The sequence below is a fragment of the Podarcis liolepis genome, assembly GCF_965112155.1.
Source record: "Podarcis liolepis genome assembly, chromosome: 11".
In the NCBI taxonomy this organism is placed as follows: Eukaryota; Metazoa; Chordata; class Lepidosauria; order Squamata; family Lacertidae; genus Podarcis; species Podarcis liolepis.
In genome coordinates, this window is record NC_139565.1 from 42,230,155 (window position 1) to 42,243,356 (window position 13,202).

A 13,202-nucleotide genomic window follows, 5' to 3' on the forward strand; every position below is an offset into this window, starting at 1 on the left:
CACAGACTGAAACCCCATCTGCCTGCGGATTGTCTCGCCAGAGTGGTGCATGCTCTAGTTATCTCTCACTTGGATTACTGCAATGGGCTCTATGTGAGGCTACCTTTGAAGGTGACCCGGAAACTAAAACTAATCCAGAATGCGGCAGCTAGACTGGTGACTGGGAGCGGCAGCCAAGACCACATAACACCAGTCTTGAAAGATCTTCATTGGCTCCCAGTACGTTTCCAAGCACAATTCAAAGTGTTGGTGTTGACCTTTAAAGCTCTAAACGGCCTCGGTCCAGTATACCTGAAGGAGCATCTCCACCTCCATCGTTCTGCCCAGACACTGAGGTCCAGCACCGAGGGCTGTCCGGCAGTTCCCTTGCTGTGAGAAGCCAAGTTACAGGGAACCAGGGAGACGGCCTTCTTGGTAGTGGCACCCGCCCTGTGGAACACCCTCCAACCAGATGTCAAAGAGAAAAGCAACTACCAGACTTTAGAAGACATCTGAAGGCAGCTCTGTTTAGGGAAGCTTTTAACAGACCATTGTATTTTAACAGACCATTGTATTTTAATATTTTGTTGGAAGCTGCGGGAAACCCAGCCAGATGGGCGGGGTAATAATAATAATAATAATAATAATTTATTACTACTACTACTACAGGACAGGATCACACTTCAAAACGACCTTGGCAGATTAGAGAACTGGGCAAAAACAAACAAGATGAATTTTAACAGGGAGAAATGTAAAGTATTGCACTTGGGCAAAAAAAATGAGAGGCACAAATACAAGATGGGTGACACCTGGCTTGAGAGCAGTACATGTGAAAAGGATCTAGGAGTCTTAGTTGACCACAAACTTGACATGAGCCAACAGTGTGACGCGGCAGCTAAAAAAGCCAATGCAATTCTGGGCTGCATCAATAGGAGCATAGCATCTAGATCAAGGGACGTAATAGTGCCACTGTATTCTGCTCTGGTCAGACCTCACCTGGAGTACTGTGTCCAGTTCTGGGCACCACAATTCAAGAAGGACATTGACAAACTGGAACGTGTCCAGAGGAGGGCAACCAAAATGGTCAAAGGCCTGGAAACGATGCCTTATGAGGAACGGCTAAGGGAGCTGGGCATATTTAGCCGGGAGAAGAGGAGGTTAAGGGGTGATATGATAGCCATATTCAAATATATAAAAGGATGTCACATAGAGGAGGGAGAAAGGTTGTTTTCTGCTGCTCCAGACAAGCGTACATGGAGCAATGGATCCAAACTACAAGAAAGAAGATTCCACCTAAACATTAGGAAGAACTTCCTGACAGTAAGAGCTGTTCGACAGTGGAATTTGCTGCCAAGGAGTGTGGTGGAGTCTCCTTCTTTGGAGGTCTTTAAGCAGAGGCTTGACGACCATATGTCAGGAGTGCTCTGATGGTGTTTCCTGCTTGGCAGGGGGTTGGACTCGATGGCCCTTGTGGTCTCTTCCAGCTCTATGATTCTATGATTCTATGATTCTACTACTACTACTATTAGGCTGGTAGGATCGTAGAATGCAACAACTGATTGGCCTGCAGGAGAAGACCAATCAGGCTCTAGGAGGGAGGCAAAATCAGCCAATCAGATGGGACTCATTGTGTAAAGAATGTATATAAAAGCCTGAGGTTTGGAAGAAAATTGAAGCACTGTTTTACAAGCTGCAATAAAGAGCATGAAATCACTGCAGGACTCTGAGTATATTTCAACAGTCCAGACTCCGAGGCAGAAGCAGAGGTGGGCCAAGAGGCAGCAATGAAGCAGGCTGGTGAAGAATCCAGGGAGTCTCCCCCTCCTGCTGTGACCAGCTCATCTCCCCTCTGGTCTCCCAGAACACACAAAGAAATGAAGAGGGCAGAGCAAAGAGAGACAAGACAATGGAGCCTTAGGCTGCTGGGGAAATAACTGGGGAGGGGGAGCCTTAGAGAGCAGTGGGAAGGTGGAGGGCCTTCAGTCCTCACAACTGCCTCACTGGGGCAAGACTTACTGGGAAGAGTTGCTGTGATCACTAGACCTGCGCTGTTTTGGTTTTTTTTCTTCAAATAAAGAACTAACTTTGCTGACACTGATGTTGTTGTTTTTGCTGACCTACTCCTTACTCTGACCTCTGACAGGTAGACACACTTGTGTCAACCTAAACTACCGTACATTAAAATTGTTCATTTGTCCATTGCTGTCTATGAGCAGCTCTCTCTTCTGTCGCTTTGGTAAGTTCCGGAGACTATTTGTGGAGGTAGAAGAAGAAACAGTTTATCGTATGAAATTGGCCTAGTAAAGGTAAAGGGACCCCTGACCATTAGGTCCAGTCGTGGCCGACTCTGGGGTTGCTGTGCTCATCTCGCTTTATTGGCCGAGGGAGCCGGTGTACTTCCGGTTCATGTGGCCAGCTTCCGGGTCATGTGGCCAGCATGACTAAACAGCTTCTGGCGAACCAGAGCAGCACACAGAAATGCCGTTTACCTTCCTGCTGGAGCAGTACCTGTTTATCTACTTGCACTTTGACGTGCTTTCAAACTGCTAGGTGGGCAGGAGCAGGGACCAAGCAACGGGAGCTCACCCTGTTGTGGGGATTCGAACCACCGACCTTCTGATCAGCAAGCCCTAGGCTCTGTGGTTTAACCTACAGCACCACCTGCATCCCATTGGCCTACTTATGTTCAATTTCATGTTTTCAAATGCTGTGGTCTTGGGTAGATGTCCAAGGATGTTGAAGGGAGCTCAGCTCACTGGGTGGGTGGGAAAGGCAGGCTCACTCTTACTTGCTTCACAGTTCAGTTCCTTATATTTTTCTCATCTGTTCTTTGAACATTAAGCAATCTCTTTTCCGCTTGAGCAGCAGATTTCCCAATCATCCCTCCCTTGCCATACACCCCGAATGTTGGAAAGAATATAACCTCATACAGTAAACACTTAAACAGTAAGAGTGGTTTCCAAATATTGTGACACCTTAAAGAATGGGAAAACTGCCTGGATAAGTGGAGATAAATATTAACAACATATCTGGTTCATTAAATGGCTTTCAAAACTCCTGAGAATGGAACTCCCAAGATCAATAGGTGATGCAGGCCAGAGATACAGGTTTTGACAAAGCAAATATTTGCTTAATCTGCTGGGGCTTTTGTAGTTCAGTGCCCTCTTCTTCTAAATGTACCTGCTTACACCTGAGTAGCCTATTAGATGCTGTTCCCAGCTGAAGATTATTTGACACAAAGGTATCATAGTTATAACTGCTCGAAACTCTGAGAATGAATCCCACTCCATCCCCAGTATTACTTATAGCACAATAGTAGTACAACCCCTGGGCTGAAAAAGGTTCCCTGCCCCAAAATGTTAAAGGGAATGTTAAATCAGTTCATCAAATGAGTGTAACTTAATCAATTGATTGAATAATCCATTAAATCTGAATACATCTGCATGAGATTAAACAAATAGTTTCAAAGAAAAAAGTTTATTTTTATAAGGTACGAAGGTACTTGTATTAAATATGATTCACATTTGAAAAATGTGTTGCCTAATATATTGGGGGCTGCCTTCTTAGCCTATTAGAAAATGTTTTAATGAGTTAATCTAATTAATTAACGTAATCAAGTATTAATGTGTTAAAGCTTGCCTGCAACCTTTATTTTCAAATCAAAAAGGTAAAGGCATTGCTGTTTTTCATTTTCCTCTAGAGAGAGAAAAAATGCATAGCTCTAGGAGACAAAATGTTAACTGAAAGCATTTCTGAAGGCCGTTGCTCAAGAGGGGCGGATATGTGGGGGATTGACTTAATGAGGCAGGCTACTTCATCAGAAATAGCTGTGGAATAAATCTCTACTCCCAAGAAGAGTTGATGCATGAAAAAATAAATGGGAAGGTACTTAGGCTAGGACTACCTGCGAGACTGAGATACGTCTTGGCAGAAGCAAGCTGAGCTTTTTAGAGGCATATTTACCTCTAGAACATGGAAATAAATAGCTTTCTAAATTGTTGAAACCTTAAACCAAATCCAATCAATGGCCTCTTGGGGAGTGTTCTGAGAAATGGTTTTGTGGAATCATTAATGCGGCCTTTTGGAAGGAGCCCGAATTCTGGTGGTATCACATTGCACTATAATGAGCATGATGTGAATCTGAGCTACCAAGCTGAAGCAACCTCCTATCTGAGCCAACAAAGTGTATGTGTGCTCTTGCTCTCTCTCTGACAGAAGCATATTTTTAAAAATAATTTAAAAATTGCTACTGCAGAGGACATTTTGAAATATATCTTCTAAATTGTGCATTGTTGTGAGTTGGGGGTGGGGTTAAGCTTGTATGATGCTTCCATTCTTTGCCAGCGTGGCTATAGTCGAGGTCTTAAAGAGCTTTTGCTCTTTATGGTCTGAAACAATATGCCAGGCATAGGCAAACTCGGCCCTCCAGATGGTTTGAGACTACAATTCTCATCATCCCTGACCACTGATCCTGTTAGATTGGGATGATGGGAGTTGTAGTCCGAAAACATCTGGAGGACCGAGTTTGCCTATGTCTGCAATATGAATTACCAGGTGTTGATCTCTTGCTGCTCATAATTTTATGCATCTGGGGTTACATAGTCAATGGGTGGTGCTGTGATGATTCTGTAGTACTCAAAAGAAACAGGTGGGGGAAAGCACCAGAGGTGCCAACTTGGGCCCCAGACCATGGGTGTACTATGACTTGATGTGATGACATTATACTGTGGGGCGATGCAACGTGATGATGTCATGTGCAGCGCAGAATGATGTGATGGCACCACAGTGCAGTGCATGGCGCCACTGCTGCTCTCTGACACTGCCTAACATAGGCCCCACGACAGAGGCAGAAGCCCTGGCCCAGTCGCTGCCATGGCACCGGAAAGCTGGAGGTAAGGCAGCAGGTGGCAGGTGGCGGCTGGGCACCCACAGTGAAAATTTTGTGGGTGCGCAGGCCCCCAGGGCCCACTGGAGTTGGTGTCAGTGGGGAGCACTATGTATTACCAACGGTGAGCCTCTAGCAAGAGGCGTGTCTCCTGAGTGATTTAATGTAACAGATCAGAAAAGATATATTAACAAAGGATCAGGACTAGCAGTTACCTTGACCGGATGACTCTTCCAAATCACCTTTGGCTTGTTTTGTTCACTGGTTTGTTCACTTAGCCTTCCTCGCTGCATATCCCTCTCCTGCAATGTGCTAGCTTCTGTATTGCCATTAACTCAAAGTAACCTTTCCCTCCTTTCCCACATTTTCTACAGACACCATTACACTGAGCTATTCAGCTCACTCCAGAGCTCCAGCGACAGTTTCCAGAGTATGATTTGTAGGATGACATTGAAGACGTTTCCGTTCTCTGCATTTGCTTGCATCCAGAAATTAAATAGACGGGGTGTTATTCATGGATAAATCCTTGCAGTGGTTATTTGACTGGCATAAGAATGAAGACCACACTGCACAGGTGGAAAGGTTATATTGTGCTGTGAAATGCACTAGGAAACATAGCAAAATAGGAAGCTGCCTCAGACCCTTAGTCCATCTAGGTCAGTATTGTCAACACTGACAGGCAGCGACCCTCTAGGATTTCAGGCAGGGAGTCTCTCCCAGCCCTACCCAGATATGCTGGGAATTGTTCTACCACTGAGTTCTGGGCTCTTGCCTAATCACACTTACATACAAATAATTAAAAAAAGAAAGGGGTGGTCCATATACAGTGGTACCCCGCAAGACGAACGCCTCGCAAGACGGAAAACCCGCTAGACGAAAGGGTTTTCCGTTTTGGAGGCGCTTCGCAAAACGAATTTCCCTATGGGCTTGCTTCGCAAGACGAAAGCCCATAGGGAAATCTCTGGGACAGCGGGGAAGCGCAGCGCATTTAGAAGCGCTCGGGGAAAGCAGCGCACTTCGCTGCTTTGCCCAGAGTGCTTTTAAATGCGGGCGGCGGTGAGGGAATCCCTTGGCCCCCCGCCGGACTTCCCGAAGCTCTTTTGAAGTCCAGCGGGGGGCCAAGGGATTCCCTCACCGCCGCCCGCATTTAGAAGCGCTTGGGGAAAGCAGCGCACTTCGCAGCTTTCCCCGAGTGCTTTTAAATGCGGGCGGCTGGGAGGGAATCCCTTGGCCCCCCGCTGGACTTCCCGAAGCTCTTTTGAAGTCCGGCGGGGGTCCAAGGGATTCCTTCCCAGCCGCCCGCGTTTAAAAGCACTCTGGGGAAAGCAGCGCACTTCGCTTCTTTCCCCGGAGTGCTTTTAAATGCAGGCGGCTGGGAGGGAATCCCTTGGCCCCCCGCTGGACTTCCCGAAGCTCTTTTGAAGTCCAGCGGGGGGCCAAGGGATTCCCTCACCGCCGCCCGCATTTAGAAGCGCTCGGGGAAAGCAGCGCACTTCGCAGCTTTCCCCGGAGTGCTTTTAAATGCGGGCGGCTGGGAGGGAATCCCTTGGCCCCCCGCTGGACTTCCCGAAGCTCTTTTGAAGTCCAGCGGGGGGCCAAGGGATTCCCTCACCACCGCCCGCGTTTAAAAGCACTCCGGGGAAAGCAGCGGGGGGTCCCGGGAAGGTTTTAAAATGCTGGGGGTCGGCAGCGCTTCGCTCCCGACCCCCAGCATTTTAAAACGCTGTTCCGAAGCGGGGAGGGGGGGCGGGAAGACCTGCCCCAGCCGCCCCACTTCGGAACGCTGTTCCGAAGCGGGGGGCGGGAACACCTTCTGAAGGCAGGCAGGGGGCGAAAGTCTTTGTCCCCCTGCCTGCCTTCCCAGGGGCTTTTAAATCACCCCGGACAGCGGAGAAGTCCTCCGCTGTCCGGGGCGATTTTAAAATGCCGCCCGCCAGCATTTTAAGATCGCCCCAGACAGCGGAGAAGTCCTCCGCTGTCCCAGGGTTTTTTAAAATGCTGGGGGTGGGAAGAAAAGCCCTTGTCCCCCCCCCAGCCTTCAGAAGAGGTCCGGGGACAGACTGTCCCCGGACCTGGTCTGAAGGCGGTTTCCCTAGGAACGCATTAATTGATTTTCAATGCATTCCTATGGGAAACCGTGCATCGCAAGACGAAAAAACCGCAAGACGAAGAGACTTGCGGAACGAATTAATTTCGTCTTGCGAGGCACCACTGTACTACTCTCATAATAAGTAATCAGTAATAAGAGAATTAAGCCTCACACTGCCTGTTTTGGCCTTCAAGAGAAAGGAATCAATACAGGCAGCTTGGGAGAGGCAACCAAACAACAGAGGTGGTTTTAAGGTAGCACAACCGGTTTGGCCGCACTGGGCACCACACTGCAGGGGACGCCGCAACAATGATGTAGAAGAGAGCGCAAGAAGTAGAGGGTGCTGGATTTTAGTGTCACACGGGGCACCACTGAAATATGAGAGTCCAAAGTCTGCCATTGCAAGATTACTTGCTGTGCTGAAGCTGATGTGAAATGAAGTGCCCCCTACTTGAGGAGGAAGATCACCAACAGAGACAGATTTAGGGGAGCGCAGTCGGGTCACCTGCACTGGGTGCTGAGCCAAGAGGGTGTTGCAAGGAGTGCTGCAACAATGACGAACCACAGAAGGCAAGGGGGGGGGTGTTCCAAATGTTGGCATTGCACAGGGCGCCATTGGAATTTTAAAGCCCAAAGTCCGCAACTGTCGCCAAATGCAGGAGGCAAACACCTGAAGGAACGTGACACACAGAAGCGGGACTCTCAGGAACCATGCTGCGTCTTTGGAGCCGCACAGCCAATTCCAGGCCCATCCCTTGGGCACTGATTCTGGGCCAGAGGAACAAGGACAGCAGTCGCAGTTCTCAGAGTGCTGTAGGAGGTGTTGCTTACAGGAGGACTCCTGACACTTCCCAGAGTGCTGAGGATACTTGTCTGGTGGGTAGAGGGGGATTTGATCATTAGCAACATAGATAGTTAGGTGCACTGTGAAGAAGAAGAGTTTGGATTTGATATCCCGCCTTTCACTCCCCTTCAGGAGTCTCAAAGCGGCTAACATACTCCTTTTCCCTCCTCCCCCACAACAAACACTCTGTGAGGTAAGTGGGGCTGAGAGACTTCAGAGAAGTGTGACTGGCCCAAGGTCACCCAGCAGCTGCATGTGGAAGAGCGGAGACGCGAACCCGGTTCCCCAGATTACGAGACTACCGCTCTTAACCACTACACCACACTGGCATAAAGACCACAAGGTGCTCACCTGACACAAAGGTTGCAGATGTTGCCCATTGCCCAGGCAGCCCAGGCAGTGCTGAGGAGGAATAAGCAGTCGTGGTGCATGTTGGCACCAATGACAAGGGGAAATGTAGTTACAAGATACCAGAAGCCAGAATTAGGTTGCTAGGCAGGATGCTGAAGGTCAGGACCTCCAATGTAGCCAGCTGCCTCTGAAATGCTGCTGGTTAATGTATTTTCCCCCGAGAAGTACAAATTACACAAGTTGGCATGAAAATGGCATTAACATCTCTCCCTTATAATCACAGTCTCGAATCATATGGGGAACCTTCATGAGTGCAGAAGCCACTAACTTGGGGGACATTAGCCCTCCAGCATGTGGAGGGCAGTGATGCTGGTGTCAGGGGGGAGTGAGCAGAGCAAAAGAAATAAATATGTTGTGGGAGAGAATGGAGGGGTTATTAGTTTGGTTTTTGTTCTTGCTGTTCAGCCAAGGGCAGGGTTCTTTCCAGATCTGGAGCCAATAAGCACACCAGTGAATGAAGAATAAGTAATGCTTTATTTGCATAAGGTTAACAGATAGCAGCAAGCATACAAAACACAAATTATAGTGTACCAGACAGAAGTCATGCACAGTCTCCCCTTCAGCTGCCCAGAGCTCCAGGTAGAGCAGTGAGAGAGACCCCGACCGACAGTCTCACAGCATCTGGTACCTTAATTTGTGAAGGTGTTCCCTGAGCCCCTTCAACCTACATCTCTTATAGCCAACTTTGATTGACTGCACCTGGTTAGCAAGCATCACTCATGATCAGCCCGGGACAAGGGGTGTGACTCAACAGGAATGCAGAGCAGCTGAGAGTCTCCAACCCAATTCACTACACCTGGGTATCCTCCCCACTAGCCAATCAGTACTTAGAACACAGGAGACCCAGGAAACTCCTGACACAGATGTGTGAAAAGCAAGTTACACCATCAGGAATCGGCAAACTTTAAACCAGGAGTGTAAAAGGGAAAGAGACATGTCATCTAACTCCTCGAAATTACAATGGTCTTCCACGTTTCCCCTACACTTGCTATGTATTTTGTGTTTTTTACCTTGTATTTTTATGTTGTGAACTGTCCTGAGATCTACAGACAAAGGGCAGTATACAAATTTAATGAATGAATTAATAAAATAAATATAATCAGATGGGGAACACAAAGACCTGAACAGGGTTTCTGGGAGCATGGAAAACCTCTTGCAGGCTTGAATACTGTCAAAGAAATGGGAACTTGGGGGAGGGGCCGAAACTACTAAAGCAACGAGATTCCTTCAATAACATTTTTAATTAGTTTTGATAAAAACGGAGCCATCTGTATGATATTAAAAAAATGTTGCCACAGCAACTTCAAGTGAGGTTGACAAGTTGGGGCTTCTAATTGGCATGCAGTGCAAGTCTCTCATCCACCTGCTAGTATCTCTATGGCAACGTGACTGTCTCTTCACTGTGATAACACAGGGACACCATATTTATAGTCTTCTCCCCCGTTCTGCTGGATCTTTTTGTTTGTGGAATGGAGTTTAATAGTAATAATACAGTCCAAAATAATGAAAGAATAATGGGGATGTGAAGCACTGCCGTATGTGTGTGTTTACTCAGATGTTGTTCCCACTATGTTCAGTGGAGGTTACTCCCAGGTAAGTGCTCAGGAGTGTAGCCCGAAGCTACAGTTGTGCTTCCTTCGGCTCCAAAAGGAAAACACCGGCACACGTACAGTGGTACCTCGGGTTACATACGCTTCAGGTTACAGACTCCGCTAACCCAGAAATAGTGCTTCAGGTTAAGAACTTTGCTTCAGGATGAGAACAGAAATCGTGCTCCGGCGGCGCGGCGGCAGCGGGAGGCCCCATTAGCTAAAGTGGTGCCTCAGGTTAAGAATAGTTTCAGGTTAAGAACGGACCTCCGGAATGAATTACGTACTTAACCTGAGGTACCACTGTATATGCAATATTTTATTGTGTGCCTTTCAGATTTTGGAAGGGGCTCAAAATCAGACCATATACCATGGTTTGGGGGAAGAGGGAGATGAGAAGAAATGGCTCCTGTGCCTTTTATAGTTGTGTGGCTGAGGGAACTTCTGCTGGTGTGGCTTGCATGGCAGCAGCGCAACTGTTAAAGGTGCACAAGCCAAGATATCATCAGAGCACCCTGATTTAAAGCATCTGGAAAAAAGATGCAAGGATGTGCATTTAGAGTGTCAAAGCACTCGGTTCAGATCTTCCCTTGACCTGTTTGTGAAGGAATAATAATATGAATCTAAGTTTAGTTTTTCCACTGAATTGTTTTATCCATTTATTTTTTATTTATTTTATAAAAAACCAAACATTGCATCCCCCACCCCAGATGCCGCAATGTTTTAAATTTGCCATAATTTACAGATGGATAAAATATGTCAATTTCAGTTTCTCCCACTTTCTCATTTTTCCAATCAGAAGTTCAGTTAGCTCTATTTCTACATCTGATGGCCATTTTTTTAAAGGTTAAAAACCAAAATTCATATCCATTTTTAGATGTAGTTTGTATGTAATTTTTGTGAAATGCACACCTTTTTTTTTACAAGCAACTTCTACTATAATGCATTTTTTGACATTGTTTTAATTAATCTATGCATTTGTGTGTGCCCTTTCCCCTAATATGCACTTTTGCATACATTTTTTGGGTTGGAGAACTACATTGCAAAATTTGGAGAAGTACAAATTTCAAATGATAGCATATTGGTTCAGGAAATCTGAATTAAGCAGGGTGTTTTTTTCTAACTAACTGGCATTCATGGGTTAGTCACCAACTAAGTAGACCTGCTGCAATTAATAGACCTAAGTGAGTCATCTCCATTAATTTCAACAGTTCTACTCTGAGTAAATGGGTTTTTACTCTGTGTATGACTAATATTGACTACAACCCCATACTTATTGCTTCTGAAGTAGAGTACCTTCGAAAGAGTGGGTTTGCTCATACACTGGCATTTGGCACAGCACAGCATAATGATACCAGCAGGAAAACTAACATCCCTGTGTAATCCATAGCAACCCACTGTCAGGTAAATAAAAGCAAAGCCTATAGACATTTATCCTTATTAGGCCATCATGGTGATCACTGTGGCTGGAGGCTAGGTCCCCACTTTGGCAGTAAACATCTCAAAGGACTCAGTCCCAGCAGTGCTTTGAATTTGGTGTCAAATGGGAAATGTGCTGAATACAAGCCCCACTTGCAAAGGAGCAATCGGGATTTCTCTACATCTATGTCACAAGCTGAGACTCCAATACTTTGGCCACCTCATGAGAAGAGAAGACTCCCTGGGAAAGACCCTGATGTTGGGAAAGATGGAGGGCACAAGGAGAAGGGGACAACAGAGGACGAGATGGTTGGATAGTGTTCTCGAAGCTACCAGCATGAGTTTGACCAAACTGTGGGAGGCAGTGGAAGACAGGAGTGCTTCGTGTGCTCTGGTCCATGGGGTCACAAAGAGTTGGACACTTCTAAACAACTAAACAACAACAGATTCTACCTCTGTCTCGAATGAGGAAGGGCTGGGTAAACAACTAAACAACAACAATGTCACATATGACGTCAAGTGTGGGACATGTGGGCATCAGTGGCTTAGCGTGGGTTGTCAGCACCTGGGGCAAGGCAAGTAATTTGCGCCCCCTAGCCCGTGGATTTGCGCCACCTAACCCGTGGGTTTGCGCCCCCTAACCCCCAGATGTTGCACCCGGTGCGGCCGGCCCCCCCCTGCACCCCCCACGCTACGCCACTGGTGGGCATGCACTGGGGAAAATCTCTAGGTTAGATTACTGCAATGCATTATACATGGGGCTCCCTCTGAAGACAGATCGGTGCAGAATTCAGCAGCCAGGTTGCTCATCGGCGCATGACGGTTTCCGGGCCCAATTCAAAGTGCTGGCATTGACCTATAAAGCAGCTCAGGACCACAATACACAATACTGCTCCCCATATGAACTGACTTAGACCCTGCAGTCATCATTTCAGGCCCTTCTTTGTGTTCCTCCTCCATGAGAGGGCTGGGGGGGGGGTAGCAACACAAGAATGGATCTTTTCTGTGGTGGTTCCCTGTTTGCAGAATGCTCGCCCCAGGGCAGCTCACCTCGCACCTTCCTTATGTGTGTTTAGGTACCAGGTGAAAACATTTCTCTTCAGCCAGGCATTTGGCTGATTAAACAATCTATAACCTTTCAGATGTGTTGGGGATATTGGTGTTGTTGTTCTTAGGTTGTGTATTTCATGCTTGTGTTTTTGTTTTTTTATATTGTAAAGCACCCTGTGATGTTCAGATGAAAGGTGGTATATACATTTAATAAATAATAAATAAATTTCCCCCGTGAGCCATATTAGGATCCTTGCTGTGGTGAATTAGGTTCACTATAGGTAAGTGTGCAAAGGATTCCAGCTTGCAACTATTATTATTAACTCTTTCTATATCACCACTGTGTAGTATCAGTCCCTGGATAAAATTATGGTAACAATTACGTTGCCCAGGGACAATGTGACTTTGAAATACGGTGAAATAAACTATCCTCAGTAATTCCTCTACTGATTTTATGGTTGGGGAAATCTCTGTGCCTCTGTTTAGATGGAAAGGTAGCACTGGGAAGAGGACAACATCAAAATAAAACAGATAAAATTTAGCAAATAGTTGCACACTTCACTATTTCCTAAAATCTGTTGTGTTAGTGATTAACTGCTTATTTTGGAAAGGAAAGTAACAGGCTGCACTAAAGCATATAAATATGTTATTGGCAGTCAAATCCTATGCATATTTTCTTGGCAATAATTCTTTCTGTGTTCAGTGGGGCTTAGTCCCAGGGAAATGAGAACACCATTGGGCTGTAAACTTATGAAGATGCTAATCTGAACACTGTGGCAAATGAGATAATACAAATACCAAACACACCAGTCAATAATGCATCAGATTTCACTTTCCAGTTATTGTATCTGACATTGCAGTATATTTAGTTTCAAACAAAGACGTCTCTGGAATATTTCCTCCAGAAGTAATTTCAAAGATTATAGTTCATTACCA